This window comes from Oxyura jamaicensis, chromosome 1 (assembly GCF_011077185.1).
Source record: "Oxyura jamaicensis isolate SHBP4307 breed ruddy duck chromosome 1, BPBGC_Ojam_1.0, whole genome shotgun sequence".
Classification (NCBI taxonomy): domain Eukaryota; kingdom Metazoa; phylum Chordata; class Aves; order Anseriformes; family Anatidae; genus Oxyura; species Oxyura jamaicensis.
The window spans coordinates 85,711,320-85,733,226 of NC_048893.1; the positions used below are offsets into that span (position 1 = coordinate 85,711,320).

General features: G+C 45.9%; 1 long non-coding RNA gene across 1 annotated transcript; it reads left to right on the top strand.

The window, feature by feature from the left end:
• The first annotated feature begins 6,641 nt into the window (after positions 1 to 6,641).
• On the top strand, positions 6,642 to 21,442 carry LOC118160276. The gene is made up of 4 exons (XR_004747393.1): positions 6,642 to 6,652; positions 12,168 to 12,177; positions 17,377 to 17,382; positions 21,322 to 21,442. It is a non-coding gene; the product is annotated as an uncharacterized LOC118160276 (long non-coding RNA).
• The last annotated feature ends 465 nt before the right edge of the window (positions 21,443 to 21,907 follow it).

The window sequence follows — 21,907 nt, forward strand, 5'->3', positions numbered from 1 at the left end:
AATTACACGTGTGTGTTGCAAACATGAGAACATGCAAGACCAGCATGTGTTCCTCCCTAAAAGGGAAACTATGAATCAGTCACAATATACAGCTGCAACATCACAATAGCTATTGTCCTTTCATTTTCTGTGACAACTGGAACGCAGACACTGAACAGCAGGACAATGGGCTTGTGTCAACATGCAGAAGGATTTTAGACTTCTTACAGATATGAGTCATCTCAGTCTGCTGTTGAACACTAAACCTTTGGCGTTACAAGACCTTCGCAGTGGTTTGATTCTCTTTATTTTTTGTCTTGATTACTTCTCCCCATCACCTCAGATAATGCGAACGGAATTCATTCAGCACTTGCAGAAAAAAAAAAAAGGGGTTCTCTCAGGACTGGTGAGCATGGTCAAATTTCACCAGGCATTCTCATTTCACTTAGTAACACTTGCTCCATGACATGCAGACGAAAGACCCCACTCCCAAATATAAAACCTACTGGCATTACAGATGAGGAAAATGTTGTCAACATACAGCAGGAGAAACAACTTTGGGCTTTGTTATAGGTATATACAATAGCACAAGTACCTGCCCAGTCTAATGCTTTCCAACGTGCTTAGCTTGACCCCTTCTATATATTCACTAATATTTTCTAGTGATGGTTATTCTGCAGTGCCCCCTTTCTTTCCTTGCCAGGCACTTTTCCACTGTTGTCTTTTAACAGAACATCTTGTGTCTCTTCTCATCATTAAATTAAAATATTCTTCTTTTGGGACTTAAATGAGAAAGCGTCACCCTACTATTTATTTTTTTCTTCTCCATTGTTACTCAAGGTGCACAGTCATCTCTAAATGCAGTTTAAGATCACTGATTCTGTATTTGGTAACAATCTGGCAGAATTTGGCACACTACACCGGCATGAGGTCATTTGGTAGAGCAGGGACTCTCTATGGGGATCTGTGGCTGTCTTGTTTGTTTTTAATCTGTTCCTCCCAGGAACTCTTCTGCTGTTTTAGCGTTTTATCTCACAAATATTTTGAGTACCATTCCATTTCTGGAGAGATAATTTGCTCCATTGTCCTAAATAGTGGTGTTACAGTCTCAGAATGATTCACAGGGCTGGCAAGTGAGATTGTGCTTTCATTTGGAAGTTGTGTTTCATTGCCTGCTACAGAGAGCACATGTACCTCTTTGTGAGCTTAATGGTGGTTAGGAACGTTTGCAGCACTAGTCAGATTGCCACCAAAGTGCCATGTCCATTCCCATATGGTGATAATTGTCCCTCCCACCCATTCGCCTCGTATGCTGCTCATCTGTCTTATCCAACAAACTCAAAGCACCTCCTGCCCTGATCGTGACCCTCTGTATTTCAGTCATTACAGCAAGGAACACACTGGGGATATGGTGAAAGCTGATCACACAAGAAATACAGCAAGCCTGCTGCAGCCAACTCCGTCCGGGTCCCCACTCCACTTTTATTTGAGTCCCTGCCACGGGAAGTATTGAACTGGACTAATGCACAGCAGAAAGTAAATGCGCACTGAAGAACTGCTCAAGTTTTATCTAGCCACATATTAAGTGATCTTGAATTTGGGGCAGAGATGGGCAAGGGAGGAAAACAAAGCAGTGAATTATCTGTCTGATGCGGCTTTGGAACCGAGCCCGAGCAGCCAAATCTCCATGCTTATGTATGCACGTTGTGTAGGGAGAGGGGAGCACACAAAGGGTGGGGAAGCCAGGCAAGGGGAATATATCTGTATGAGCTAATCTGTTTCTTGCTTTCCTCCTCCCCTCCCCATCTCCTTTTTTTCTGCCTGTCTCCCCTGGGGGATGACTCACACCTGCTCTGCCCTGATACTACCATTTCCCATCAGAAGCACACAGTCACTCTGATGTCACCCAAGCTGTTCTGTGCTAGATCCCTGCATCGCTTACAGCTGCTCTTCGGTGTGCCGGATTCAAACACACAGACAAGTGCTGTGACGGAGAGCACGCCCGTAACTAAGCAGAGCCTCCTGAAATCCAGCTGCCCACCTATGACATGCTGATGTCTTGATGGCATCTGAGATGGCTTCAGCTTGCTGGGAACTCCAGTTAACAGCAGATCATTGAATCTTCTCTCTGTCAGAGTTGGTCCTTAGGAGAACCGCTGGCAAAACGTTCACCAGTCAACACCAGGTCCTCAGATAGACTAAGGACTTCAAATCCAAAGGTGTGAGTCATTTCATCTCCCTCTGACCTTATTCCACCTGCCTCTAGCTAAAATATACTTTCTCGCTGTGTATAAACAATCACTGTGGCGTTCTCTATACTTTCTACTCTGGTTCCCAAACTCTGAAAACACTAATGAATGAAAAATCAGGACCCCATCACAGTGATGGCAACCATTATTTTAATTTATGTTTTAGAAAACCAAAGGCATGGAGAAAATCAGCAACTTTCCCAGAGCTATTTGAGAATTTAAAGACAGAAAATTGGAAAAGAACAGGGTAACATGACTTACAGTTCTGTATGTGAGAGCCAAGACTGTTCTTCAATGCAGTCAAAAGGATGTGCAGGCTTTTTATGTCAGCTAGCTCTGCAACGTTTTACAGCTCAGAGTTTCTCTGAGAGTTTCAGGTTCGGGTGAGCCTGTATACTTTGGGGACATTCAGTGATACTAGCTGAAGCTGACCTTCTTTATGGCTCAAAGCAAGGCTATAAATTGAATTAAGCTCAGGAAACTTTCTAGAGTTCTGGGACCCCACACCCACTGAAATATTTCCCAGGAAATGCTGCATATTATTCCGAACATGACTTAGGAGGTATTATTCATCCTTAGTGTCCTGTCATGTATTTTCCTTCCTTGATGGGTACACCAGAAATACACATCGGGGTGGTATCCAGCGCTCCTTACAGACGTTTCAAAGGCAGGAAACATGGTTTGACTGCGAGCTGTCAGAAGCAAGTTCTCTGTGTGCACAGATACTGTACTTATCCAGCGCATACTTCTATGCAGACAGCTAGAATTATCTAAAGAATATGACAAACGAAGGCGTGACGCTTTCCCTACCTAGGAAGATGTTTTCCTTCAGACATGATCCCTGTTCTGCGCTCTGACAGTTGCAAGCTTAAGGTTGATCTCTGGGAGAAGCCAGATCTCAGGCGTGAGCCTTTCACCGTGGCAGCTAAAGCCCCTGAAAGAGACTTGCTGGGAACATGAAGTGTCCCCTTCAGCCACAGCTGTCACACCAGCTCCTAGGGAAAGTGGTGGGCAAACCAGCTGCCCACCAGAGCATGTCTGACCTGATTTTTGGAAGTGCTGTGGACCTTTATTGACGTGAGCCCGCCCTTGCAAACAATCGGGAGTAAAAAGAATTCCCTTTCTCCTTAACACGAGAGAAGCAGCCATCCTTTTACAATTAAAATAATCATGAGCATATGTCTGACTGCTTGCAGAAGGCAGTAAAACTACATCCACAGTTGTATTTCACTCTCGTTTTCTTTGGGAAATGTGATACTGAAATAGTGCCTTGGCCTTTCCCGGTGATAATTTCCCTGTGCTCTTACAGGAGGGATAGAATAACAAAGAGTTCAGCACAGGTTTCCAAGAAGGCTTTTACATTTATATAGAGAGAAGGATGCATACGCTTCTTTCTAGAGATTTTTATCTCTGTTTTGTTCATTCATTCATTGTTCCAGATGTCACTGGAAGTCACAATAAAAGGCCTATTTTATATATACTCCAGAGCTTTTCTGCAATTCACTAGTCCCTCACCGAGCCTCTGGATTTATGCTCTGCCTTCTTGCCTGCCTCTCCTGGATGTCTGTCTTCCTCTTCCTATCAATTTGTTCAAGCTGTCATCTACCTATTACCAGAGCTTTCTGCCCCCTACTTTGCTGGTTTGATTCATCAGCCTGTGCTTCAGGTTTCACTCCGGTATTGATCAGCAGAAGCACCAAGGACTATGAGATCTGCCCAATCGCTCCAGTTTGATCCCGCTCACAGTTAGCAGGCAGCCTCACAGCCCCGTGTGCCCAGCTGCCTCAAAACACGGTGCAGCAGCAGTCAGGCACCACCTCTCAGTGAGTAGTTTGCTTGTGATTGAAGAGAGGGAACGTGGCAGCCAGGAAAATAACCCTTTGTAGTCCTGGCTTGCAACCCATGGCCAGGCACTTTAGTTCTGGATCAGCTTTTATCTCGCTCCCGGGTTATGCAAGATATACCTCAGCAAAGAGATACGAAGCTATCGAGGACCATACCAAGCGCTACCAGCCCGATGTTGGGATGAAGAGGCGCTGGCCACATCTACACGTAGCAGATCCCTGTGACTCTCTAAAGCCCTCCCACACAGCCTGGGACCTCTTGTTCACATTTTGCTGATAAGCAGCATGGACCTGAGCTGCTCTCGCATCTGCTCTCGCCGTCCATGAAGCATCCCAGTCTGCTCTCTGCTTTGATGCCAGCCCCTTGATGCCGCCCAAGGCCCCTGGGACAGATGGAGGCTACCAGTGCAAGTCAGGATTACCACAGGCAACTTGCTGTGTGCTGGGGTGTGTTTCACACACCCAGGGTGTTATCTCCCCTACCTCTGACCCTCTTGCCCCTCTTACGCTGAAGCCCAGGAGGTGCCATTCTGATTTGCTGTGACACCGAAGCTCTGCTGTCCAGACACAAGATGGGCCCTCTGCTGCCTCATCTGACACTGCCAGGCTTTACTACCCACCTGCTGCACTCACACACACTCACAGTCCCTCTAAACTTCTAATAAAATGTGATTGATTAACATCTAAATGCCTCTATTGACCTGCACGTACACTGATCAATGGTTCCAAGAAATCTGAAGTTCCAGCTCACTGAAGATGGAGCCTGGCCTCTGACAAGTGATTTCTTATGCTGTACCGTATCCTCTTTGGATCAACACCTTCAGCTAGCATCTCTGTGGCTTCAGTGGAGAGCAGGACTGCACCCGCTCCCTCTTCAAGGACCTGAGCAGCTGGTCTGTTTTGGAAAATTAGGAATGAAAGAACATGGTCAGAAAGCAGAGAGAGAAGAGTTGAGTGCTCTTAGATTTGTCAGGGATGAAGAAGGAAACAATACATTTCCACCTGGCTGAAAAATAAGGGTTCTAATAATGGCAGAAAAATATATATATAACCGGATAGTTTAGTGCTTTCTCCAGAGTAATTGTCTCACTTTGGTGTTATAGGGCTCACAGAGAGGGAGGCTCTGATGCCTGGTTCATAGGATGTGTTCATGTCATCTGGAGACCTTGTGCTTTCTGGCAATCCATGCCTGAATTTCCCCTTGCAAATCCACAGATTTTTGGTATTGTCTTCTGTACCTGTTAACCTTTGAGATCACCATCCATCTCCATTTGCAGGCTGTTACTCCTGTCAGCTAGCAGCTGCACGCAGATGATTCTTCCAGAAGGATTCACGGGACAAAAGTAAGAGAACACATGGCATCAAGTGTGTGCACATGGCTCTCACCTTTCAAAACTGATTCATTAATATACATTTCTTCTGGAAATTTTACTCCAGAGACTGGCAGCCTGCAATGGTTGAAAATATCAGGACTCCCTGGGAGATGAGCGAGCAGAAAATGCAGACAGCCCTGTGGAGACTCACAGCCTGTCCATGTCTTGGAGACCTATAAAAGCAGCAAGTGCCATGATGATGGTGGGCACACGCTGACTGTTACCTGCCTTCTGTGAAACAAGAACCCTGAGCGCCAAATGAAGCTATTGGAAGCTGGTTCAAAGCAGACAAAGGAGGAATTGTTTCTCACAACACGGAGCTGAACTGGGGAGCTCCTTGCCACAAGGCATTGCTATGAACTTAGGTAGATTCAGAGGGAGGCTGAACGAGCTGATGAATAAAGAAATTCAGATGTACCAAAACAACTCCCGGTTCAGGATGTCCCTCAGCTGGAAGCAGAGTTGGAAGCATACTCAGAGGAAGTATTACACATTGTTCTGACACACTTTGCTAGGCATCCACTTCTGGCCAACAGCAGAGACTGCATACTGGGACAGTTAAAACATTGCTCTGACCCAGTACTGTTGCTCTTTAAAAAGAAAAAAAGAAAAAAGAAAAAAAAGCTTCATTTTGTCTGGAAAGGAAGAGGATAAGCATCCATATCACAGAAGAGCACATGCTTTTAATTGGAGCAACTTTAGTTACAGCTCCATGGGAGAAACAGGACCTGAAAGCATCTGGAAAGGAATCTACAGCTTGATAGAAGGATCCCCGGAGCTAGGAAAGCCAGGCTGTGATAAAACACTTGGGAGCCCCATGTTCTGGAACTTCTGAGGGGCTGAAAGGAAAGTGGTTCAATAGTGTTTGCATCACATTTGCATTGTATTAATTTCATGCACCTGTCTTCTTCTGGTGGCCTGTCTGGGCCAAGTATAGGAATTTTCCCCACACTTTGATACCTGACTCATCTTTAGGAGGAGAGAAGCCCTTTCTTTTTTTCTTTCTTTCTTTCTTTCTTTCTTTCTTTCTTTCTTTCTTTCTTTCTTTCTTTCTTTCTTTCTTTCAGTTTCCTTTAAGTGTTTTTGTATGTGTATAAATACCATACTAGATCAGCGATGTAGCATGTTAACCGTGGTTACCTGTCTCCCTGTCCTCTTCCATGGAACATTTTAGTTACCTTTTGGTGTCATGATAGGTGATAGTTTTGTTGTAAGGGTATAGGGATTTATCTCATCATTGCGAGGGGAGTAGATGTTTTATAAAGTCTTCCGAAATAGACCCTTAAGGCATGGTGGTCCTATCCTGGGTGTGTCTGTGCTCCTGGCACCCTTCTTACACCCAGGCACAGCCTCTTTGTGGAAACTAGCACCCAGCCCCCTTCCTCTCTTACTTACATACAGCAGGTCAGGATCAAAATGCTCAGTGCTCCTACATCCTCTCATTTGTGGTTCAAGTCTCGAAACCTTCTTTTATGTTGATGAAGGAGGCTGCAACCAGAAAAGGAGAAAAGAGAGACCTTTTTAAAAACTGAAAGGACAAAGTCTCTCCCCCATTTGCCGAGAACAGAGCCAGCACACACTGACTTTATAGATTCCTCTAAACAACCACAAATCTCATTCCAGGCACAGAGCTTGGCATCTACCTCCTGCTCCTTTTCAGCCACTAGGCTTCCCTCCTTTCCCTTTGATTTTTCTATTATCTCCGATGTATTCTGCGTGTGCTGGCCACTCCTTCAACTGAAGGCCATTACTTTGCTGAGATTCAAACAGGCTGCCACCTTTCATCAATAACAATTTCCCTTTTTTTACCCTCCAGAAATAAACGCCTGAATAGCAGACAAAGGAAAGCACCCCTCACATAAAAGTGGAGCAGAACTAACGTATTTACTGTATTTGCCTATTTTATTATTCCTTGGAGATGTATTAGTTTAACAGGTTTATTTATGGTATGTGAAAAGTTAAATATTCCTTTGTCCTTGGGATTTACATAAACTGGTGCAGTGTGAGATTCTGGGGCTTTTAATGAGGTATTTGTCAAAATACTCTCACTGGTAGATTTTTTTTAATACCCTTGAGACCATAAAGAATCATTTTACTACAATGCCCTGCTTCTATTGGAGCCTGTGTGAGTGGCTTGTAATATCCTGCAGATGTATTCCCTCTAGACTGTTGACTTCTCTTTGGAGCAGCAAAGGAGAGAGAAGCAGAGCCTGGAGGATGCCTTGCAGACCCTCCCCTGGGCCAGGACAGATTGGGGCAGCAGGAGCAGGAGCTTCATGTATCCTGCACAACATCTTGGCAGGGATCCTAGGGTTGCTGCAGAGCCCACCCAGCGGTCACAGACCGCCACGCCTGGAGTTAAGATGCTCAGCAAGGTTCACCCAAGCTGTTAATGTAAAATCCTCCTGTCCAGGGTGTCTCCTCCCCGTGCTGTCTTCCTTAGCAGAGTGAAGAGAAGCAGCTTAATGTCAAAAAAGACCTGGGAGGATATGGTGGCAGGTGATGCTGTTCTGAGTGGAGTGGTCAACGTGGGTCCAGCCCACCTCTTCTGTGGATTTCAACATCAGCCCCAAGAGGCACAGGCAAATATGAAGTAGTGGGAATAGATTTGGTGGTGGAGGGTGTGTTTGGTTACCCGTAACCCCAACAAACACTGACAGGGTCAGTACTCAGGCCATCCTTTCTCAGGACTGGCAATAATAGTGCTGTCTTAACTTGCTACGTGAGGTGCTGAGCTTGAGGTGCCATGCTCAGTGCAGCAGGCCCCTGGCCTCCAGTATTTATTGACAGTGGTGTTTATGGGTTCAGGCCAAAAACAGAAGAGGAACAGAGCACAGAGCCCAAGCTCTGGTGCTCACAGCCTGCCAGAGGGGTGACCAAGCAGGGATTGCAGGCAGCAGAGGTCCCTCCCTGGCCACAGGATGAGATGGACAAGTGAGAAGGAAACTTGTCCCAAACACAGGGAAGCACAGGGAGCAGGCCCTGTCCTGAGACTCCAGGCAGAAGAGAGGGGAAAACAGGAGGAAAATGGGAGTGGGTTACGTAAGGCAGCTGGATCCATCCATTTAAGGACACAGATGGAGATGGAGAGGAGACAATTACATAATGGCGTTATTTACAGGTCTGACAAAATTCTTTGCAACTTCCACGTTTCCTTTATTGTGCAAAGTGAGCCAGATGGGGAGTGAAAATTAAAGCCAGTTAGGGATACCTTCATTCATTCATTTTTATTTCAGTACTTCTTTTGCGAACTAGAAAGCACTGAAAGATCCTTAAAAAGAAGGAAAAAAAAATAGCTACAGCAGAAACTAATCCCTATTTATCAACTTAGTGGAATGAATCAATATTTACTTCAAAACATGCTAACAATATACATAAACACATCCTCATTCTTCCCCAATCCGTGTGGGTGTTTATTTCCGGCTGCGGCTCACTAAGCACAACCTGGATAGTACTTAACTCCTGTTGATCCCAGGAGGAGATAACGTGGGCTCAGCTTGCACCACAAATCAGCACCAAATCATATCAAATCCCCTCGCACTGGCAACTGGTAGAGCAACATTAGGTGCAGGTTAATCCTCATATGGAGCTCAATGCCTAAAGACATGCAGAAAAAGGCCCCCCCCAGGCAAGGGAAATGGCCGGGATGGATAGTTCCTTTTCAAGCCTTTTTTCCAACTGTATGTAGAGAAATCACCATACAGGATGCTGACAGATCCAGGGTTGTGCTAAGGTCATTACTTCAGCATGGTTTCTTTGCCATATATTTACGGGTTTCTTTCTAGCAAACTGAGCAAGAGCCAATTGAGGATGGTCAGTCCTTCCATTGACTTTAATGTGCTTTCGATCAAAACCCACCAGGTAAATACTATAAAGTACAAACTAACTCTGATCGCCCTCAGTTCTCACTGAAATGTCACCAGTCAGCATCTCCAGAGGGGCTCCAGGTCCACTATGACAGGCAATGAGTAACTTACTTGTTTTTTCAGGTGACACTTCCAAGGTCATCTGAATCCTACGTGACTGGATGTCCGTCTCTATGGACACAAATGCCTACTTATTCTCATGTTGGCCAGAGAGGCACGGTTGATCAACCGTGTCACACGCAGTGATAGAAAACAACAACAAAAATTGGGTGCAATATTATGGAGTAAGCTTTCTATTTACTGTAGGGCTGTTACAGCTCCTAAAATATTCATTCAATTTTTAATAGGTTATCTGTTAAGCTAAAGAAAAAAATGAGTGCAGTTCTCCGAAACTAAATAAACACTCTTGCTGAATGGAAGCTTTAAATTTCAGAGTACATAGCTAGCTCTAAAAGCTGAAGTGTACCCATTCATTATTTATAACCACTTATAAATTTTAAGTAATCTGCTAAGAGTTATTACCTAACACTTGCTTTCCAGTGTCCAAGACATGCTTACTGCATGTAGACAGCTAGTGGGATTTTCAGTGAGGCAAAGGAATGAGACTGCCCTCCAAGTGGGTTCAGCAATGCTGAGCATCGGGGCTCCTACTGGCCATCCCTCTAGCTGAGATATGGTGCTTGTCACAATGCTCAATCCTCTTCCCCCTGGAGGGGATGCAGCCTAGAAGCAAGACAGATCTAAGCCATCTCCATGGTATATCTGCTATAGACAACAGAGATGAAAAAAAAAAAAAAAAAAAAGTGTCTCTTGATGGTAATTCTCCCTCTCGTAGGAGAAGTGGGGAGAATTAGGCTGGGCTCTCCCACCTCATTCTGTTGATCCTAAGGGAAGCCTCGATGGCTCATTCAGGTATCCTTTTAGGTGGCTGAAGCTAAGTAGGATTTGCCCACTTACAGTCCACTCTAAGTGATATTCTTGGCAAAGGCAAATGCAAAAGGACTACAGTACAAAGGGCCCCCAGAAACCTACATGGTAGGGATGGGTTGTTACTAGGATGGCATTCAGCCACAGGTACTAAAGATCCCAGCCTACCTGGTCAAAGCACAAGCTGCACTGATCGAGACAAAGGACTGCAGCCCTGGACTTGGGCTTTTGGAGATGCATTCAGTCTGCTTCACATTTCATTCACTTCCTCAGCTGAGGGCCAGTGCTGACATTGCCAGGTAGATGTCCTTTGTTTGAGGGGGAAGACAGAGCCATACCTTGGGCTAGGTGCAGTGCATAGATACCTGAGGGGACTCAGACGTGGTGGGAACGAGAAGCCACAACCACGCATATCCTAATGTCCTCCCAGCTGCATTTCTGCATGTTGTCTACACCTTGACTAAAAGACAGCAGAGCTGTAGCTGTCTGAATATCTGTACTGGATGAGACAAGAGGTTCAGCTGGGAGATACTTAGCACCCAAGAAGGCAAAAACAGCACCTAGGTGCTCCCATCCAGACACCCTTACTCTCTTCGGCTGCCCATTTAATTCTCAGAAGTGTAAACAATGTTATCTCCAAACCTAGGATTAAGAGAGGAAGATAATCTGTCTCTCTCACACGCTCGCTCCCTGCCATGTCTTTTTGCCTCGGTCGAAAATCCAAAAGCAAGCCGAAATGCTAAAGAGAGAAGCAGCTGCACTGATGTCAGAGCTTCTCCGAGGACATTTCCCAACAGGCCTGGAGAAGGATTACACTGTAGCTGGTAACAGTAGGGGATGTTGATTTTCAAATCCCTTTTATTCAGCATTTGTGTCAGCGTTTTCATGCGTGTTACCGCTGGGCTGAGCCCAGCGTAAATCTGTTCTTGCCGCTCTTCTCATTAGCATGCACGAAACCGTCGTTAGCAGAGCGGACATCCGTGCTGAGAGGCAGCAATCCTTTAATACTGCTTTGGGAAGCAGACAGAGGGCAAGGTGATGGCCACAGCCAAGCACCTGGGGCTGGCGCAGTGCTGCCTGCGAGGCAGGGCGTGCGACAGCCGGTGTGTCAGGAGTGGCTAGAGGTACTGTGATTTCAGCCCTGGAAACCAGGGGAGGTCTGTTTTCCAGCAGTGAAAATAACATTTCTTTCTTGCCAGGTTTGTCACCTGCTTCTACATCCAAAGCCAGAGAACAGGTGGCCTGGCCTTTTCGTTTTTCAGTCGCTGGCCCACATCAGCCCCACAGGGGAAGGGTCTCAGATCTTTTCCATTACCACTCCCGATGGTGTCTGACTTCTGTATGTAATATACATCGATGTCCTAGCTCCTCGAAAGCAGCAGCAAAACAACAAACGTGGAAGAACATAAATTGTTCTGCTGAACAAAATCCATCATTTGTGCAGCTGAGTTGATGTTTCTTTGTAATATAGGTTACTGTGACAGCTCAGGCACATCTGAATTAGGTTCTGCATTAGCAGTCATGCTAAAGGACAAGCGTTTCACATGTGCCTGTCACTGCTGTAGCTGGACTATCTCCTTTTGTGCAGCAAAGCGACTGCAAGCAAGACATTGTAGCAGACTCCGCAGCAGATTCTGCATCGCTAATGACACTGGAAGTCTGCGAAACTGGTGTCTATCAACAACATCTCTTGTGCTAAATTAATGACATGTACCAGAAGCAATGAAGGGAGATTGTTGCCTTGGTCCCATCTGGGTCCTGGGCAGCAGAAACAGAAGATGATGGAGTTTTGGGGGGAGAAATATTTGGGTCTCCAGCCAGCTTTCTTTTTTTTTTTTTTTTTTCTTTTTTCTTTTTTCTTTTCTTTTATTTTCTGGTGCTTTTTTCTTTTGTTTTGTTTTTTGAATAAGCCACGGCATCAAGCCGCAGTTGCTTTCCAGTTCTTCTTCAATCCTCTGGTGAAATGCTCAGGTGAAGAAACAAACTGTTTTGCAAAGAATGCTGCCTTGATGTGGAAAGTGCAGTGCTCTCCCCCAGAGCTGACTTAAGCACATAGAAGTGGGAAGACCATGTCCCTGTTCTTTAGCGAGGTCATAGTTTGCTTACCAGTGGAAAATGCTTGAGATCCAGCATCCCAGTGTAGAGGTTTCCCCCAGCTTGTCTGGAGAACCAAGGGGAATAGTTCTACCTGGATCCTGATGTCTCCATAACTCCGAACACCTCCAAGAGAGATGATACAACAGGATGCTAGGGCATCCCTCCAGACCCCTTCAGTGCCATGCTGGAGTACTTCATTAAGCTGAGGGCAGGAGAAGCTATCAAAGAGCTGGCAGCTCTGCTCAGCCTCTGCCTGTGACGAACGCTGAGCCCTCAGGGGTGTGATGACTGTCATTTAAGCTTCTTCTCCAGATGACTGTGTTTGACACTTCCTCCACAGTGCCACCCCCATGTGCCCAAAGGTAAATGAGTACCTTATAATTCAGATTGCCTTTTTAAAAGCAACCAGACACACCTGTCCCTTGGCAAACTGGCTGCAGAAACTGTCCTGCCTTAGCTTCATTAGCCCACTGAGCCAACAGGCTTGTATATACTATATTTTGATCAGCTTATTTAATCGAGCTTCTGTGGTGGGGATGCAGCACCATCTTCTAACACCTTTTTTTTTCAGCCAAATCAGCAGAGCTTAGCTTCCCTCTACCCACAAGTTGAGCACAGAGCTCTATCCTTCAGTACCTGAACAGACTCCCAATTACCTTGCACTCAGAAATATGAATTCTTCCAGCACAATGCAGTACATACAGCATTTTGTGGGAACAAGCTTGCCCAAATGGCATCTCCAGACAAATACAAATTCTCAGGTTAGCCTGCACAGGGTGGCCAGCACACCAGCAGCATCCTCTAACTTCCAATGTTGCTTTTTTTAAATCACGTGTGATGTTCCCATCCTCCTAAGAGATTCAAGTGAAGGACGGGGAACCGGGATGTCCAGATGCGTATGCAGTGTGATGGTCCTGCTCATTTCCCCTCCAAGCCTGTGGATGACACTGGGGGGAAAATCTGGGCAATATACTTTTTCTTTCTCCTTTTGTACTCTTGCTGACAAAGCAAAACAGGACAATACCAACCTGCTGGGATGCATTTTGTGTCAGTGTTACATTTTTTTTTTTTTTTTTTTCTGAAAGGCAGTAGAAGGGCCTCACAGTGTATTTGGTGCCATCCCATTATATCACAGTTATGGGATTTCTTACTCCAGGAGAATGCCAAACATCCCAAGCAGAGATGCTTTATGGCAGAGCTGGTTGGGTTTGGATGTCAACAGATGAATTTTAATTGCTGGTGGGTTGATGGTAGAATACTTCAAACTCTCTTTCCTTTATTACAAATAAATGATTTAGACAGATATCACATATTACAATTCTTATTATGCTTTTCTGGCTTCCTAACGCTGAAGCATCATCAGACTGACACTTTCCAGTAACTTAACTGGTCAGCAAGATCAGCTTGTATTTCTCTCACTTACAAATTATTTTCCTCCTTGCACAGCAAGTACATGCATTGCTTCGGACACTTTCACACTAAGACTTCAAGACTGATTTGTTTGAAAACAAACAAACAAACAAACAAAAAAAAGCAAAAACAGAGATAGTTGCCGAGAGCATTTAGGCCCTCTATAAGAAGGTGCATTCAACCCCTGCACCAGATGCCTTTCAGAAAGAGCATCTCAGCAATGCTGTAGCTGGTACTGTAGCAAATGGTTTCAGTTGCTCCAGAAGTAGGCTGCTGAGAAAAGGGGCACATTTAGCCCCTTTTCCCCATTTTTCCCCTTGTCGTCATAAAAGTTCACAGAGCTCAATGTAAGCTGGATCACAGCACTAAAAGTCAGCCCAACCACATACAACAGCTGGATGCGCAGCTGCATGGATGCTCATATTTGCACAAGACGGGGCTAGGAACACGCTGCCAAGGTGGTGTAGAGGGAGGGCTTCTGCACCAAAACCAATTTTTTTTTGAAATGAGCTTGTATTAAATACTGAAAAGCACATCCCAGAGTAGCCTGTGTTTGCTTCCCTAGCTAAGAAGGAAGACTGGATGCCTCACACCATGGTAAATACCCCAACTGCTGGGTATGTCTGCCTGTCAGAGCAATGGCACCACCTCGCTCAGCTGCACTGTGTTAGCTCTGTGGGGTTTAGGGACACCTGCCACGTCAGGATCCACCAGCTTAACAAATGAGATTGTTAACTCATTTGTAATCCCAGTCCAGGGCCAAGGTTTAAAAGAGGCATTGAGCAATTCAGTGCTTTTGGCTTTACGTGCTAGGTGGTGGAGGTTCAGTGCTGGTGAGGCTTTACTGGCAAGTTGAGCAGGTAAAGTAAGTGCAAGGGTAGAAAGAAGTGGGAGTTGAGCAGTGAGTTAAGGCATGGAAGTTGACTTTGTGAGCGTTGCTTGTTCTGCTGAGGTTGTTAACTCTACTTTGGGTTTTTTAAAACTAGAAATGTTTGGCTAATACTTGTGGCATCCTGTAAGTAAACGTTCACACAATGCCTGCCTAGAGAGATATAAGCTCTTCACCTTTTCCTGCTTGTGACGGTGGTGCAGGCACATGTGTGTGCCCATTTTTTTCATTGGGGGAAGAAAAAAATAAAATCAATTCTGGGTTAAAGAGGAAACATATCTAGCTTGGTTGGCACTGGATTTCTGGATTTCCTTTCCCAGCTGACTCTATTTTCTGTTTCCTGTGTCTTAGTGAAATATCAATCTGTTTGCAATGGCGTGCATGAGTTTTTCCTGCAGTTAAAAATTAATATCCTTCTGTTAATCAAAACAGAAACAAAAATACCTCTTCTAATATTAATGTTTATAATCTACCTTTAAAAATACATCTGTGCCCTCCCACATACACCCCCTCCTGCTTCTAAATTAATTGCTGGTGCTAACAGTGCCATCTCTTGCATGAAACCTAAAATGGAGTTTTCTGACCATTTATAGTCATTGTGATTCCTGGAGCATCCCCGTAAAGCACGGGCACTCCAAAATCTGATGTCTAGCCGCATTTTTTTCCCTTCCGCTTCATCTGGATATCAAGTTATTTGTCAGTTTCTGTCTGAAGATTTATGGTTCTGAGCACTACTAATTGTGCTCTGCTTCAGAAGTAATCTGTGCTGTAAGGTGAGAAACATGGCTTCCTATAGAAGTTCATGGAGAATTGAGGGGTGGGAGGGTGGGAAGGATGGCACTGCATAAACAGTAATTATTCACTGGAAATATCTCCTGAAGAATAGCAGGAGCATTCCTGCTTGCAATTGTTGAACCTCCATAAAAACAGATACCCTATTTTTAATGCGAGCTTGTGTAATTACAATGAAAGATGAGGCAGTGAAAACAAAGTGTAAGGAAATCTCTCTAAATAAGAGACTGCAGAGGGCTGATATGTTAAATGCCAGGAGCACTCATTGAGAGAATAACCTTCTCTTTTAAGTGCTAAGTGTGCTTAAGCAGTAAACCATCGATGTCCTTTTTGTTTGTGAGCATTAGTTAATAACACAAGATGTCAATGTTGAAATTGGCAGCAGAAAGCCATGCCCGAGCCTGTGCTTTAGTCACCAGACTCAGTGGCTCTCTGCTGTGCAGATCAAGATGCAGGCGGGGAGCTGGGTGCTGCAGTGCTCAGCTGCCAGGGCCCTTAGGGCACAGCCCAGGCACCTGGGCTAGGTTTAGCCTCCCTGTGCAGCATCTGAGGGGAGATAGGGGCACAGAATGAAATCTACAGAAACCAGCTCACTGAGTGAGGGTCCACAGGGAGCTGCCAAAATCCTGGCTGTTAGGAAGCACTGGGGTGAGTGAGCACTCTGCCCTGCCTGCACAGTCGCTGTGTGTAGTCAGGTGAAGGCAATTTCTTCATCTGCGTCCCAATGTGATCCTACAGAAGGATGCATCCTACATGTGCACTGCTGTTAGTATGCAAGCAATTGTTCTCCCTCAATGTAGCCAAAGAGGATTCTCCCTAAAAGAATACCTTGTGGTCACATTAGTTGCCCATGACATAGGAGGATTCAGGTTTGAAGGGTACTTTGAAGAAAGCTTACTACTTCACCTCCGGTCAGGGTGAGGTAGGAACACAGCACAGAAGTGCTTCAATCAGGTACACAGAAGCGAAATTAAGCCTGGAAATCCATAGTGTGCAAGTTCAAGTGCCACCCACATAGGGATGCAGTTGTGTTATTCTCATTCTTCATCCCTTCTGTGGAAAAGGCAGTAGGATAGATTTTGTCTTTGGAGGGGTTTATTTTTGCTTATGGCTTCATACAAGCAGCACTATGAAGATCTCAGGTTTGGGGAATTGGGCTAAAGGTATGTACTACCCTCCTTTTCTCTTGAGGAAAGCAAAGAGACTGGGGAGGGTTGGTGAGAATGGAGAGAAGGGGTATTGAGCAGTGCACTTCTGCCTAATTACCACTGTAGGTGCTCCAGCCTATTACTGGATCTGCCTAGTCCCAAGTCTCTGCATTGCAAGCCTTCTGGCAAGCGTTCCACTGCTCTTCTGTGTTCTGCCAAAAGCTTATTGGATATTAATGTGCCTTCCTGTGGCTTGAATGAACCTGGTCCCTTTAGTACTTTAAAGAAATACAGGAAAACCACTGATCCCATTTGCTTTCAGCATGCCAAACATCTCTGCTTCCCACTGAAAGAAGTGAGAGCTGCAAATCCTCATGCTTCACCAGAGACAAGTGTTATCAGACGACCTCTGCTCTGGCCATTGCCACAACTGGTACAGAAGCTAATTGCTGGGTGTGGAGAGTCTTTCCCATCTTTCTGTTAAAATCAGTCAGGATCAGAGCTTTAGGTAAAGACGAATGGCTGAGTGTGGGGCTTTCCTCCTCCTCACAAGGGTTGCAGAGCACATCCAGCATGCCCTGTGGCCCTGGCATGCACAGGCTGCATGAACAGCACTCTGCTATTCTGCTCGTGTCCAGCTTCTTATGAGACCAAGCTCTGAATGTCCCTGGCTGGTTTTCAGTCAGCAGTCACCCCTTCAATAGCTTTGGTCAATGGATCACACCAAGCTTTTGCTAAACTCTCACTTTGTGGGTTCCAGCTCAGTGCTGGGCTTGTTGTACAGTGACTGCAGTTGTTAAAGGCCTCTGTCCTGGAGAGCACATTTTTCTCTTCATCCTTAAACCCAGCAACAAGTGTCATGGTGATAGCCAACAGCTGAGTCTGTTACACGAAGTGGAAGTGTAGCATGTACTCACCTACTCTTGGGAGTAGGAGCATCCAGCTGTGGTAGAGATGTGACATACATCCAGCTGTCTAGATTTAACTTCCATGGGTATGGTGGCATGAGCTCATCTTCCATTTATCCACTGGACACTGTCCCCAAGCACATTTAGACAAAGATTAGTCAGCTACAGTCCAACAGATGCCAACTTGTTGGCTTTCACTGTGTATCCTCAGGGCCTATGTCCTTCCTTGTGGCTTATGGAAGGAACAGACTGAGTCAGAGCTGACTTGGTGAGCTATGCCGTGTCTGAGTTTACCAGTCTGTGGTGGCTCAGTTTAACTTTTCTTTGAAATTATTCTACTGAAGTTGGTGTAAAGTACTTATGAGCTTAAATATTGCAGTGCTCAGAATTTGAAGGATGTGAACTTCTGACAGTCCTCGATTTTCCCTCAGTCTGCTAGTATAGTTAATCACATGTAGTTTAAAAGTATCGCCAGGAATTATAAAGAGAAAGTATTTCCCTTTTTAAATAAGGCTGGCAGAAGGGCAGGGGTGAAACGGCTTGTTGGGTCAGTAGTGGAGCTAGCAATAAGGCCTACTTATCTTGCACAGTGCTGTAATGTTCTCAGCATTTGATTCAAGCCACCCTCATCTACTGCTGTAGTTAAGTTCAACTTCAGTGCGAACCTCATTCTTAAATGTTTGCAACAGTATAAGTAGTGTGCTGCATTAGAACTGTAAATCAAATGCTGCTCTGAAATTATTTCAAGAGAAAGCTTCTCCTTTTTTTTCCAGCACAATCTAAAAGCTGTATTGATGTCCTGTCTACCATCTGTTTTACATATGAACCTTGTGACTCCTAGTCTTTCAAGCTCATTAATTAGACCAATAATAAGCATACCACAGCAGCTCTGAAATGCAGCTCTGAAGTGAAATGCTGATGGCACATCTCTGTCAGCATGGGCTTGTTCTTTTTTTCCCCCCAACTCTACAAGTGAGTGCTAGTTCCCTAAATGGGGAACCCCTCTGTGATCAGTCACTTCCCTTGCTTAGAGAAATGGTGCAGCAGTAGCTATTTGCGTTTCCTCTCGAGTGCTCACCTGTTGCAGGGATTTTTTGTGTCTTTCTCCCTTGCTGCAGCACAAACCAAACAGCAGGATTTTTCAACAGCACCAGGCTTCCTCTGAGCAAACCAGAAGCTCAGTGCCCGAGGACTGCCAGAAGTACAGCACAGACACCCACATGGGCCTCTACAGGCATTCTCAGTAGACCATGTAGATGGCTCTTTGAAGGAGATGCAGCTCTGGCAAGCAGAGGTCTCCATTTGGTATGCAAGTCACTTGCTAGGTGCTGGACTCCTCTATTTCCATCCACTGTCTGCTTCCTAAATCCAGTTTTAGCATCACTTGCATACAAATATAAGACAGTAAGAAATGTGGAGCACACACCCACTGTTCCTCCCATGCCTCCCCTCCAGCACCACCTTGCAGGGTAAAGCTAAATGCATTATTTTCCAGTCTGAAATAGAGGTGCTGCTTCCTTGGTGCTGTGCCACCACCTCGGCAGGGATGCTCGTTTCCAGACTTCCACACCTTCCTGGGATAAAGGCAGGCATGGGCAGCTGGGGGTGGCTAGCCAAGGAATGGGCTCGGATCTTGTTTAGGGGTGTGATAGTGTCCCCAGTGACCCCAAGGCGTAAATCAGTTGGCATCTCCCTAAACAGATGCCCGAAGTCTTGAAACGAATGTCTGCTCTAAAATGCCATCTGATAAAGCATTGCCTTTTCCTAGAAAGACTCTGTGGCCAGGCGGCTCCCTCCTCCCCTGCCTTCCCAGCCGAGGGAGAATGCTGCCCTCTCTTGGCTACGGAGGCGAGCGAGGTTTGCCACCAGGAACTACCCCACAGGGGCCGGTACGTTTGGCCACCAAAATGACACCGTAACCCCGGGCTAAAGGAGATGGCAACTGGCAGGAAGCCTGAGGCGTAGCGTCAGGATGTAGATCCCCAGCTCCAGGGTGGTGAGGTTTATCTGGCGCAATGCACAGGGCTGCTGGCGGGGTATGGCACCCAGCGAATGCAGTGTTGGGGCTTCTCAAGGGTTGGTCGCCAGGGGAGCAGTTTTACCTTCCACTTCCCAGCAGAATCTAAGGACATTTGTCATTCAGGCACTTGGGATTTGATTAACTGTTATCAAATTTCCCCCCTAAACTGCTTTCCATAACTTCCCTGCTTTATGAGGGTTAGAAGTCAGCCCAGGCAGTTTGAGCACTGCTTTGCTCGTCTTCTGTTCCCTCTGCTGGGCTGCTCTCAACCCTTATCCCTTCAAGATCAGACAAGGAGTACAGCTCCCTTTGGAGCAGCTTCCTCTCCTAAAAGCACAGCTGCAGAATGGCTTGAAGCTTCACTTTGGGCACAAAGGGGGGCAGAGCTGCACAGTGGAGACAGCTGGCTAAAATTAAATTTCTCGCTAGAGGTGAGCAATGCTAATGAATGTGTCAAGCACCCCCCGTGAGTGGGCAGCAAGCTCAAACACGAGATGATGCTGTCAAAATGACTCTCCCAACGTGTGTCTTGATGTGGTGTTGCCCTGGTGAGGTGTGCTGATTCTGAGCATTCCCAGCATCTCAGAGGAAAAACATCATTCCCTTCATGCTGGAAAGCCAAATGTGTTTCATTCAATGTTCTAAATTCATATTAATACCTCAAGGAAGCACTGTCTGTTCCAAAGAATCCCAAGGATCGATACAGACAACAGATCAAAGCCTGCACCGGGGAGTTGCTGTGACTTCTGCTAAGTTCACAGAATCACAGAATGCCCCAAGGGTTGGCAACCCAAATTTTGAAGAACACCCTGGAACTGACAATGCCAACACGTTAGGGCCGGACTTTCCGAGCGATCATGGTGGATCGGCGGCTCTGCAGTGATTCTCAAGGAACACTGCCATCTAGTGCACTTCGAGCACAGCACTTTTGTACCACTGGAAATAACGGGATGTGGGGCTGGGCATTCAAAAGCTGGAGGCACTGATCAATAGCAGAAGGCATTGTATTCTTGTGGTGTGAAGAAACGCTGATTTAACTCACTGGTGATTTAATTATGATGTGGAGGTGAGGGGAAAGAACAAAATCGGCTGCTACTTCTAACCTGTATTGCATTAGCAATCCTTTCGCTGGAATCTGTGGGTGATCTACAAAACCTGCTTCCACAAGCCCTCTGGATGCAAGTTTGTCCCATGCTGCCTTAGCAATGTCTGATTCCTTACCTGCAGTGTATAAGCTGCCAAGATAGGGGCATCCTTCCCCACCTTGTGTGCCCACTTGCCCCAAAGGTCTTCCCCAGCAAGAGTAATGGCTCTAAGCACTCCTCTTGTCTGAAAAGCTGGGATAAATTGTATGGACCTCTTAAAGAGAAAACCTGAAGGGCTGCATCCAAACAATTGATGGGTTAGAAAGCCTCTGCAGTCTTCTCCTTGTTCAGGACCAGCTACCTCTCATCCTAGCACATGCTAAGTTGCAGGATGGCAAAATCCTGCCTGTGTCACCCTGTAGCAGTTGCCTGCCCCGGGGCAGCTGCACAGAGCTCTGCACTGTGTGGTTGCTTGGGGGGTCCGTGATGGGGAAGGAGGCCACAGGCTGGCAGAGGTGATCCTCAACAAGGAGTCATGCAGCTCATTCTATCAGACATATTACAGGTATCCCCCCACTCCATTTACTCCAGGTAAAATAATGTTCTGTACAGACGCAGGGATGGCTTATTCTTCCAGTGCTAGATTTTTTTGTGATGCGCCCTGCTCATCTGACCTGTTAGCAGACAGTTCCCTCGCTCAAGGAAGGAAAACCCAACAGTTCTTGCCTCTACAGCCTGTAGGAAGGAGTGATCTCTCCCTCCCCATCCTGCCTGTGAAGTAGGTGAAAGTTCTTCCATGGTGGATCGTGACCCTTACGGAGGTTGTAGGAGGATTTGAAGAGAACCAGTGTTTATGCTAGCCTCGAAATGGGTAATTAGTTTTAATTCTTGGCAGCAGCTCAGAAGCTACAGCTGTTTCTCATGTTCCTGCCCTGCAGCAGCTAAGCTGTTGCCTGCAGTCGGGGGTAGCTAGTTGTTCCTTCCCAGTGCAAATGTCTTCAGCCAGTTTTTACACAGCCATGGAAAGGGCTGTGGATCACTTTTTTTTTTTTTTGAGCTGACAGGAAGATGTGTTCAAAACAGCTGCATTTGTGTGGGGGCAAGGAGAGAAGCTATGAAGACCTAGGTCAAGTAATAGATTGCTCACTTCCCCATTGCTCTTGGTTAGTGAAGCATTGCTGCAGAGCTGGATTTCTGTTGGCGATCCCTCCCAAACTATTAGACTGGCTTCCTGACTCGCTCTTCTGACACAGGTATTGCTACTGGATGTCAGTGTAAACTTTCAGACTTTTTTTCATGCCAAGAAGTGCACCCAATTTG